General features: G+C 39.4%; 1 protein-coding gene across 2 annotated transcripts in view; it reads left to right on the top strand.

The window, feature by feature from the left end:
• Window positions 1-4,110: 4,110 nt before the first annotated feature.
• LOC120531142 (centrosome-associated protein CEP250-like) overlaps window positions 4,111-12,561 on the top strand; it is a 328,524-nt gene continuing 320,073 nt past the window's right edge. For both annotated transcript variants that reach the window (XM_039756280.1, XM_039756279.1), the window contains exon 1: window positions 4,111-4,384. The gene's annotated coding sequence lies outside the window, so the exon portion shown is untranslated. The remainder of the gene's footprint in view (window positions 4,385-12,561) is intronic.

Raw genomic sequence — 12,561 nt, 5'->3', positions numbered from 1 at the left:
AGATTTGAAAGTTGACTGTGAGTCTCACATTTGTTCAACTGGTATGGTCCAAATTTAAAGGTACAACTTTTCTGGTTTAGTAATACTACTGAGGAAAAATCACACAACAGTCCCATACCAACTTAATTCAGTTCATGGTCATGAAGAGCTGGACATATGCTAGCAGCATTGAAGACAAGACAGGATCCAGTCCTGCACAGGAGGTCAAACTCCCGTTCTTACGGTAGTAATGTAGAATTGCCAGTTAACCTAACATACTGTACTCCTCTGTAGCTTATGAGAGATAAACCATAGTAGTCTGAGAAAAAAAACATGCAAACATAAGGGAATCTCACAGATTCCTCATAGATACTTACTAGGTGTGGAATTTGAACCCAGGATAATAAATCCATGAAGTGATAACTCTAAAACTACACAAATGTCCTGCTCAAGTCAATAAAATGCCAAACTGAATTAAAATACACCTCTGAACACTATCTCTGTAAATAAAATCAAAGAGGAATTCCAAGACAAGGTGTTGTAATAAAAGTAGACTTACCTGGATAGATCAGTGAAGGCATCTATCCACTTTCTATAGCATATGCTCAGTTCAGGTTTGAAGGTTATTTGGTGGCAAAGCTTTATCTACAAGACAGGAACCAACCTTGGATGAAGATGCCAATCCATTTTAAGATTCACTCACACTGGGTCAATTTAGAGATGTCACATCGCCTGTCATTCATGTTTGTGAGATGAAGGAGGAAATAATTTATTTATTATCAGCAAATTCACACAGATATGGAGAAAATTAGCACATTTCATATAAGTAGTGTGAAATTACTCTCCTATTGCTGTGAGATAGTGATGCAAAACAGTGTGCCGCTTAGCTGCTCCAAAAAAGCTTTCCTTCACATTAACATAACTTTCAACCACTAATCTGAAACCACTGTTTCAAAATATATACAAAAAAATCAACAGATGTATATACAATGGTTTGTAAGACTTTCCCTGTTTGTGTCATTCAGCCTCACAAACTTAGGAAATTTTTATTTTCATGTTTCTAAATATAATAACAACATTATACTGTATGTTCACTGTAACAACAACAACAACAACATTTATTTATATAGCACATTTTCATACAAAAATTAGCTCAAAGTGCTTTACATAGTGAAGAATAGAAAAATAAAAGACACAGTAAGAAAATAAAATAAGTCAACATTAATTAACATAGAATAAGAGTAAGGTCCAATGGCCAGGGTGGATAGAAAAAAAAAAAAACTCCAGACGGCCGGAGAGAAAAATAAAATCTGTAGGGATTCCAGAGCATTAGACTGCCCAGTCCCCTCTGGGCATTCTATCTTACATAAATGAAAGTCCTCTTTGGATTTAGGGTTCTCACGGAAGGACTTGATGCAAGGTTCACATAGAAGAACAGTGTAAGGCTAGAAAGGCCCTGGATAGGATGCTAGCCATTGCAAACACCTATACAGAAAAGAGGCTTTATAAAGTATATTAAAATACAGCAAACTGTTCATTTGTAGGTCAGCATTATAGAGGATTAGGATCTCTCAGAACGGAACTGCTGATTCTGTAGATTGAGATGAAGCTGTTGAAATGTTTTGGGCATGTACTGAGGATGCTCCCTTGATAAATGTGTCTCAAACATGCTAGATTGCCAACACAGACACTCATCTGTTTGTTTGTGAGTACAACTTTATTGTAAATGAGCACATGTTCACAACTGTGAAACACTGGGAGAGGTTCAGGGGCAGTGTAAACTGGAGAGGGCTTGGTAAATGTTGTAAACAGGTGGATATGCATATGTAGTTGTGAATAAAGTACAAATTAAGAGTTCAGTGTCAGAATCATTTTCATTTACCAGTACTTAATGTACAGGAATTTAGCTTGGTAGCTTTGAAGATGCTTATTTAAGAACATCACATACAAATTACATAAGTAAGTTAAACAACATACCTTATAAACAGCTTTATAATAGTGCAATTACAAAGATGTGCAGATGATACACAAATGTGAAAAGTCAACTTTCCTCTTGGGAAAATAAAGTTCTGTCTATCTATCTATGAAAGCATGTGTGTATAGTGTGTATGGACATGCACACACATACGTGTAAATATACTGCTCAAAAGAATTAAAGGAACACTTTAATCAGAGTATAGCATAAAGTCAATGAAACTTATGGGATATTAATCTGGTCAGTTAAGTAGCAGAGGGGGTTGTTAATCAGTTTCAGTTGCTGTGGTGTTAATGAAATTAACAACAGATGCACTAGAGGGGCAACAATGAGATGACCCCCAAAACAGAAATGGTTTAACAGGTGGAGGCCACTGACATTTTTCCCTCCTCATCTTTTCTGACTGTTTCTTCACTAGTTTTGCATTTGGCTACAGTCAGTGTCACTACTGGTAGCATGAGGCGATACCTGGACCCTACAGAGGTTGCACAGGTAGTCCAACTTCTCCAGGATGGCACATCAATACGTGTCATTGCCAGAAGGTTTGCTGTGTCTCCCTGCACAGTCTCAAGGGCATGGAGGAGATTCTAGGAGACAAGCAGTTACTCTAGGAGAGCTGGAGAGGGCCATAGAAGGTCCATAACCCATCAGCAGGACCAGTATCTGCTCCTTTGGGCAAGGAGGAACAGGATGAGCACTGCCAGAGCCCTACAAAATGACCTCCAGCAGGCCACTGGTGTGAATGTCTCTGACCAAACAACCAGAAAGACTTCATGAGGGTGACCCAAGGGCCCCATGTCCTCTAATGGGCCCTGAGCTCACTGCCCAGCAGCATGCAGCTCGATTGGAATTCGCCATAGAATACCAGAATTGGCAGATGCACCACTGGTGCCCTGTGCTTTTTACAGATGAGAGCAGGTTCACCCTGAGCATGTGACAGAAGTGAAAGGGTCTGGAGGAGCCATGGAGAACATTATGCTGCCTGTAACATCATTCAGCATGAGCAGTTTGGTGGTGGGTTAATGATTGTCTGGGGAGGCATATCCATGGAGGGTCACACAGACCGCTACAGGCTTGACAAAGGCACCTTGGCTGCCATTAGGTATCAGGATGAAATCCTTGGACCCATTGTCAGACCCTATGCTGGTACAGTGGCTCCTGGTGCACGACAATTCCTGGCCTCATGTGGTGAGAGTATGCAGGCAGTTCCTGGAGGATGAAGGAATTGATACCATTTACTGGCCACCGCACTTTCCTGACCTAAATCCAATAGAACACCTCTGGGACATTATGTTTTGGTCCATCCAATGCCACCAGGTTGCACCTCAGACTGTCCAGGAGCTCAGTGATGCCCTGGTCCAGATCTGGGAGGAGATCCCCCACAACACCATCTGTCATCTCATTAGAAGCATGCACCGATGTTGTCAGGCATGTATACAAGAACACAGGGGCCATACAAAGTGCTGCGTACAATTTTGAGTTGCTGCAATTTAATTTTGGCAAAATGGACTAGCCTGCCACATAATTTTTTCACTCTGATTTTTGGGGCGTCTTTGAATTCAGGGCTCTGTAGGTTGATCATTTTCATTTCCATCAAACGATGTGGCATCCTTTCGTTCCTAACACATTACCCAGTCTATATCAGTATAGATATCCAGGAGGATTTCTTTTTCCCATTGAGATCTGATGTGTTTTCAAAGTGTTCCTTTAATTTTTTTGAGCAGTTTATATACACACACTCACATCTTCATATATGAACACATAAATAACTGAGAAAGATTGGCTAAATTACCTTTCTGCGTGGGTTATGGCCCTGGGAAAGAAATTAGTTTTAGTTTTAACTGACTTGAAGCGTTTACCAGAGGTGAGTTTTTGGAACAAGTGATGACCTGCCTGGGATGAGTCAGAGGTGATCCTTATATAGAACAGCTCAAGCAATTATTTTCTCAGCAGACCTCACAGCACACGTTAATTTCTGTGTTTATTTTTAACTGTGTGGACAATTCTGAGTACACACAGAACACATCACAATCCTCGCTTTTTTTTCTTTTTCATTCTTATGATGGCAAGGACCATAAAATCCAAAAATGTTATAATCTGCTGTAGTCTTCCACGGCGCATGGTGGCAGTGTGCACTTTAAATGGTCCTTCGTTTTTGTTAACACTTTCCCGCAGAGTCAAATTATGAGTAATCGGGAAGCAACATGGGAAGAGCGAATTTGAATAGAAACCTGACTGTACAAAACGTTCAGATCATCACGAATCGCTTAACTTTTAGAGAGACAGCCGGTGATACATGTACGCTTGTCATCCAAGAGGCTTCTAAAATTAATCACTGAAACGCTGCGAAGAAGCCAGCAACTCCAGTGCCGAGCAGCGGCGCAGCCAACTACGATGACTTCCGGTGGGAATAGAAGTGCAGTAAACGAGGTGAGGAGAGTTGTACCCAATGAGCGCGGGTCACGTGCCCAAATATAAACACCGGAGTGCGCGTTTGGTTCACGTGCCAAAGAAGAGATACCGATTAAGTGTGCTGAAACCGTAGGCGTCTTTGCAGCATCTCTCAGTACGCCTGGCGCGCAGATAAGTGTGGGGTGGAAGCACTGAACAACTCCAACCTCAACGCTGAATTTGTGGACAGGCGTTTATCCTTAGCTTTAGCAAAATCGCTTACTTACGCATACGTTTTAAATAGAATTAAATTGACTGTATGACAGGTGCGTATAAGTCAATAGAGATTAAGTATATATTATATACTAATTCATTAATTTACATCTCCGCTGAAAACAATACATCTTGTAATGAAATACGCGCATGCTCTATGGTATAGTGAGATGTATCCAGTTTTACAGAAAATTTATACTTATTTTGAAATAGTTGAGAATCAACACATAATGCAGTTTAAACTATATACTGTACAATTAATACTGAAATTCATGTCTAGTACCAAAGTTAATGAATATTGCTAAAATTCATATGGAGTGCACTGAAGTTTTTATCCATTCAGTTAGTATTTTATATATACTGTAATGACCCGGCAGTCAGCGCTAACAGCATGGTGCATTATGGGTATTTCTTTAGAGTTTACTTTTTGTGTTATTTAAGCAAGGCAGTCGATTTCTTTTGCATTAGAGATGTTATATGTGTTTATTTTCAAGTTAGTTTGGGTGAGTTTGGTTCATTTGCAGCCCAGTTATATAAAAGTGTAACAGTTACCATTATGGAGAAAGATGTGTTGATGAATGACTTTGGCTATGGCCTTGCATGTATTAAGCTTTGTTTTTGACTCTCTGCTCTATTAAAGAGGTAAAAAAGGACAGAGCTGTGTCTTGCTAGATATTCCATCTATGCAATTATTTACGGAGACACTCCAGGTCGTGCGGTGTATGGGACATGAGTGTTCGCCTACTTAATTAGCTAGGTACAGCTGCATGTAGGTGCTAGCACCCCACTCGCAAATAGCTTAGGGGAAGTTAGTAGCAAAGTTCAGCTCTGGGAAGTTTAATAACTCAACTACCAGTTATTACAATACATTGGGTATAGAAAAGAATCACTCCCTTTGAAATATTCCCATTTTTTTGCTTTACAGCCTTAAAACGAAAAATATTTCTTTCCAGCATCACTTACTCAATGCAACCTATAACATCCAAGTGAAAGATCATCACAGCTACAGTTCAGAAAAATGATAAAAAAAATCAAAAACAAGATATACTGAGATTAATAAAGGATCAAATTGTCAATATTTTGTTGAACCACCTTTTGTTTTAATGACAGCCTTGAGTCTGTTGGGATACTTCTCTATCAGCTTTGCACATCTAGGTTGAGCAATATTTGCCTACTCTTCTTTACAGTACTGTTCAAGTTTGGTCAAATTGGATAGTGAGTGTTGGTGGACTTCTATCTTCAAATCTTTGCACAGATTTTCAATGGGATTTACGTCTGAGCTCTGACTGGGCCACACAGGGACATTCACTTTTTTTCTCCTTCAGCTACTGTTTGGTCAATATTGCTGTGTGCTTTGGGTCATTGTCATGTTGAAAGGTGAACATTCTGCCTATCTTCAACTTTCTGGCAGAGGGTAGCAGATTTTCCTCAAGAATGTGACGGTATTTTGCCCCATCCATTTTTTCTTCTACCCTAATGGGCCCCAGACCCTGCGGCAGAGAAGCACTCCCACAACAGGATGCTGCCACCTCCATGCTTTACTGTAGGTATGGTGTGTTGTGGATGGTGAGCTGCATTGGATTTCTGCCAGGTGTACCATTTGGTATTGAGGCCTAATAGTTCGATTTTGGTCTCATCTGACTATAAGACCTTTTTCCACTTGGCATCAGAATCTTCAAGGTGCATTCTGGCAAAGCTCAAACAAGCCTTAATGCGGCCTTTCTTGAGAAGTGTCTTTTTCCTTGTGACCCTCCTGAACAAGCCACAATTGTGGAGCACTTGTGAAATTGTTGTCACATGCACACAATCCTCACTGTTTGCAATAAAATCCTGTAACTCCTTCAAAGTGTCCATTGGCCTCCTGGTAGCCTCTCTTACCAGTTTCCTCCTTGCTTTTCCATCCAGTTTGGAGGGGCGGCCAGATCCAGGGAGGGTCCTAGTAGTACCAAACACTTGCCACTTCTTTATTATGGACTTTACTGTGCTCCTTGAGAATGATAAAACCTTTGAGATTTTTTTGTAACCTTTTGAGATCTTCTGAAAGTGGCTTGCCTCCCATAGTCAGTTGTTTGCTGTCAGTCACACTACCATGCAAGGGAATGCTCCAGGAACAGCTCTTTTTATGCTTCACTAATCACACTGATTACAATTGATCACAAATGGAAGCCAGTAACCATGGTCTGCAATGGAAATGGTGGTTACCTACACCTGATTGAGTTTACAAATATTGTTTAGGAGGGGGGTGATCCTTTATTAATCTCATTATTTCTTGTTTTTGTTTTTTTTTTAATTCTTCTGAACTGTAATATCTTTCACTTGGATATTATAGATTGCATTGAGTAAGTAAAGCTGGAAAAAATATTGGTTTGTATGTTTTTATTTAAGGCAGTAAAGCAAAAAAAGGTTCTTTTCTATACCCACTGTGTATATATATATATATACACATATACACACACACACACATACAGTCATATAAAAAGTTTGGGAACCCCTCTCAGCCTACATAATAATTTACTCTACTTTTAACAAAAAAGATAAGTGTTATGTCTTTCATTTCCTAGGAACATCTGAGTACTGGGGTGTTTTCCGAACAAACATTTTTAGTGAAGCAGTATTTAATCAAATGTGAAAAACTGGCTGTGCAAAAATTTGGGTCCCCTTGTAATTTTGCTCATTTGAATGCATGTAACTGCTCAATACTGATTACTTGCAACACCAAAATGGTTGGATTAGCTCGTTAAGCCTTGAACTTCATAGACAGGTGTGTCCAATAATGAGAAAAGGTATTTAAGGTGGTCAGTTTCAAGTTGTGGTTATCTTTGACTCTCCTCTGAAGAGTGACAGCATGTGATCCTCAAAGCAACTCTCAAAATATCTGAAAACAAAGATTGTTCAGTATCATGGTTTATGGGAAGGCTACACAAAAAGCTATCTCAGAGGTAGTGATGGGCGGAGTGAAGCCTCACGACGCATCAAAACGTTTGAAGCAATTGTGTCGGAAATCGTATCGAAGCTTCAAAGCATTTGACACTCACCTCTCTAGTGACCCTTCCTGGCCATTTTCATTAACATTACACAAACTCATGATCCACTTCAATGACGTCTGTTATAACTCTTATTGTTTTTATTTTTTGGCTGCTACAGACTAACAACGAAAAGAAGGGTTCGTCAGCAGCTTCTAAGTGTCTGATGTCTAAAAAATATAAATATATATATATAACTAACGCCGACAAGCAGAATGCACTATACGATAGCAAGAGTTAAACAAAATAAGACGCCTCACTCATGGATTTTGGCTCTTTCAATTAGTATTTACTTTTGCACTGTATCATTATAATCGGTCCTGTTATTAGTATTATAATTAACCCTCATCTTTTGTTGAGATCACATTTAATAGCCTTAAATGTTTTCTTTGGTTTGACTTAATTAAAATGGAGTAGACGGAAAATAAAGGTTTATCCCTGTACTTTGCCATGATATAGGTAAGCACATTTGAGAAAGAAAAGGTGAAATCCTTAAATCACTTGTTATTATTCGATCAAGTATTGAAATATTTCATTTGTTAATACTTTACAATATTTTGTGGAGCATTAAAGTAACGAGTTTGCTACAAAGAAATGACTCCATCAATGGCTCAACTAACTAAGGTAGATGCTTTTCAAATTCTGAGCGTAGTGCTAGCCCGAGTTCGATTCGACTTAAAGACTCATCAAAATTAGCAATAATAAAAAAATGATCAGAATTGAAATCTTTATAACCAATTTGAACTAAATAATTTTGAGAGATACTGTGGAAGGATCGCATAAGAGATCTGTTTGGGAATCACCCCTACTCAAAATCGCCATCAAAATGCGATGTCTAATTGAGGACGGCAGCTCACGTATTTACATTAATCCATTTCTATTCATTGACATTTGACGTCCATGAACCCCCTCCATTGAATAAGGCAGTGGTTCTCAACCTGTGGGGTGGGCCCCCTAGGGGTGCGCGAAGTAACAAAAAGGGGGGCGTGAAGATGTGAAAAAAGAAAACAAGAATCAAAAATATGAAAAAAACATCTGTTGGAACCAAAACAAATTAACTTAAACTACATTCTGATACTAGAACAATAAATATAGAGTTAGATAAATGTCGATAAAAGTTAAGTAGATATAATAAAATATGCATCTACATTTCAAACAAATGTTGGGGGGGGGATTAAAACTGTTATGAAAACTTGGGTCGCAAATACTTAAAGGTTGAGAAACGCTGGAATAAGGTGATAACAAACCCACTGTGGTAGATCAGGTTGAATTTGCTCTGCTACACCAAACATTCAAAGGTGTCAATCCGGGGCACATCAGAGAGGCTGAGAGACACGGCGCAGATCAGTCTCCGACACACAGACACACACGGGACACTCCAAGGTGGGCAGTGCACATATCAAGGTCGGCATTAAAGATCCTCTTGAGTGCTGAGGCAACAAAAAGCAGATAAACACATCTGGATCTGCTGTTGAAAAAGCATTTGCTTTTAACAGCAGCATCCCTCCCTCATGAAAACATCTTCAAGGTCCGAACAGACGATCAGTAAAACGTTTTTTAGTCACAGCACAGTGCAATAAAACATTTCCTAAAACATATAGTTGTCCAGTCTGTATCATTCCTAAGCAATCTTCCAGTAATAGAGGCACAATCCCAGTTACTAACACAGTTACTGTGTAGAAAACACTCAAAGTAAGAACACTTTCCACCTTATCAATTTAATAATTTAAACCGCGAAACCCACCATCAAAAACTACAAAAACAGTTGAAATCGTTACTCAAATAATTTTTTTTGTTATAGACATAAAACAAGATGCATATATGACATACGTTCAGTGTTGCATGAAAACGTTGCATGAGGTGAAGAATGGATATTTATGAGAGTATTACAGTGAGAGATGTGTCATCACCCGTATTGCTAAAGCTCTTCTTTGCAGCATTATGCATTCAACAAGTCGGCATTTGTATGATGTATAATTTATAATTTTATTTTTTGCCACAAAGTATTATCAGGCATAATCATTTAACATGTATTGATCATCTACAAACATTCATTTCAATGGGAATTCTGTTGAGTTTTCTAACTCTGTTGATGCTATATGTACTTCAAACGGGAGCCCGATAAATAAATAATGAGTCTAAGCTTTGCGCAGACATGTGTAGTACTGAGATTGCATCATGATGGGCTTCAAACAGGGCTCCAAATCCTCAGACATGCATAGTACTGAGACCATGATGGGGCTCCGAAGCCTCAGACATGCGTAGTACTGAGATCATGACAGGGCTCTGAAGCCTCAGACATGCGTAGTACTGAGATTGCGTCATGACCGGCTTCGAATGGGGCTTTGAAGCCTCAGACAATCTTGACCGGACTCCGAAGCCTCAGACATGCATAGTACTGCGATTGCATCATGATGGGCTTTGAACGGGGATTCGAGGCCTCAGACATGCGTACTCCTGAGATCATGACGGGGCTGTGAAGCCTCAGACATGTGTACTACTGAGATCATGACTGGGCTCCGAAGCCTCAGACATGCGTAGTACTGAGATTGGATCATGACAGGGCTTCCAGCAGACATGGTTACTGAATCTTTGTGAAGCCTCAGCACACTGAAAGGCATTGGCCTCTATATTTTGAGAGTCTATCTGACACTTAACTCTCTAGTTATATTTTGTAATTTGTATTGACGTTACACATTTCAGTTGATATGGTTAAACTACAATTCAGGTAGGTGCTGAGAATTAATTATTGTTCTTGTGGATTGCTGTGATTTCCTTTGTCTGATACATAGTGTCAAAGATATATTGTCATATATCAACTTTATATATATGAAAAGATTAGGTAAATCGTGCAACCTTTTTATGGAACACTTAATTATGTTCAAAACCGTACGTCATATATTATCTATACTAATAAAAGGCAAAGTCCTCACTGACTCACTCACTCACTCACTCACTCACTCATCACTAATTCTCCAACTTCCTGTGTAGGTACAAGGCTGAAATTTGGCAGGCTCATTCCTTACAGCTTGCTTACAAAAGTTGGGCAGGTTTCATTTCGAAATTCTATGCGTAATGGTAATAACTGGAACCTACTTTTTCGTCCATATACTATAACTAGCAAAATACCCACGCTTCGCAGCGGAGAAGTAGTGTTTTAAAGAAGTTATGAAAAAGAAAAGGAAAGGAAACATTTAAAAAAAAAGTAACATGATTGTCAATGTAAGTGTTTTGTCACTGTTATGAGTATTGCTGTCATCTATACTAATAAAAGGCAAAGCCCTCACTGACTGACTCACTGACTGACTGACTCATCACTAATTCTCCAAGTTCCCATGTAGGTAGAAGGCTGAAATTTGGCAGGCTCATTCCTTACAGCTTACTTACAAAAGTTGGGCAGGTTTCATTTCGAAATTCTACGCGTAATGGTCATAACTGGAAGCTATTTTTCTCCATATACTGTAATGGAGTTGACCTGGATGGCCATGGGGAGCGGAGTTTCATGTGACATCATCACGCCTCCTACGTAATCACGTGAACTGACTATCAACGCAGTACATAGAAAACCAGGACAAGCTCAAAAAAGCGCTGAACAAAACATGCATTATATAATTGAGAAGGCAGCGAAACAATAAGAAGCGAGCGACTGACATATACAACCATATTCATGAGTGCTGCTACTTGGGAAACAAAGCACGGTGTAGCCCTAAAGTTTAAATTAAGTTCATAGACAGGCTGCCACTGGCGTTTGTAATTTAGTGCCTGCCCATATAAGGCCGTCCGTCAGCGGCAATCCAATAGAAACCCTGCCGCTAAATATTCATGGGTGAAGGACTGTGCTTATGCAGAGGAAGATGAGATGGTCAGGGTGGTGTTTGGCACAAACTCAGCGAAACTGCGAGAGAAAGTTTTAAGTGCCGGGTCTTAACTAACATTACATACAGCCATGGACATCACACGAGATGGCACCAGCACAGCTGGGAACCTTCGATGCAAGAACACCAAGCGGCTCACGTGAACTGACGCAGTGCACAGACAAAAGCAACAGTTCCAAAGAGTGCTGAACAAAAACCGAATTACACAATTGAGAAGGCAGCAAAAAAATATGAAGCATCTGATACATACAAGCATATTCATAAGTGCAGCTACTGCAGAAACAAAGCACACAGTGGAAAAAGTCAATGTCACGCTTAAACGAAGACAGTGTAAAAAAAACCTGTGCATGCAGTGTGTCACATCTCAGATAAAGAGGAAGGCGAGCTGTTTATTGATGCAGTAAGAAACAAATCGATGAATGAAACCTCTTATCTTTACAACGATTGACAAACACGGAATGTAACTTGAACACAACACATCCTACAAATACGACCCTGATTGAAAGAAATAATGATAATCAAATCCTTGATGACAGCAACACTCAATAACACTCACAAAACAATTACTGTATATTGACAATCATGTTACGTTATTTTTAAAATGTTCCCTTTTCTTTTTCATAACTTCTTTAACACACTACTTCTCCGCTGCGAATATATATATATATATATACCTCGATCTACATACTCTCAAATAGACAAGCCACACTCCGTGGCGCAATTGTAGAGGCTTCGCCTCTAGCGCCGACATCCGAGGTTCGATTCCCGAGAAGGGATGCACTGAGTATGTACGTGCGCTTCCCGTTTCATTTTACCCTCTCATCTCCTTGGTTTGGGACGTATGAAAAAATATGCGGTTAACGCAGAATCATGTTACGTTATTTTTAAAATGTTTACTTTTCTTAGCACAAGCACAGCTGAGAAGCTTCGATGCATGTACTCCATAACACGTTAAAAATAACGCATTTAATCACACTTTCAATTCCAAGCAAAGGGGAACTTTTGTCAATGCATGATTTCCTGGTACATCGATTACACTGATGTA

The sequence above is a fragment of the Polypterus senegalus genome, chromosome 6, assembly GCF_016835505.1.
Source record: "Polypterus senegalus isolate Bchr_013 chromosome 6, ASM1683550v1, whole genome shotgun sequence".
NCBI lineage: Eukaryota > Metazoa > Chordata > Cladistia > Polypteriformes > Polypteridae > Polypterus > Polypterus senegalus.
Note: the sequence above shows the minus strand (reverse complement) of the source record. Positions and strands in the feature narration are given on the sequence as shown.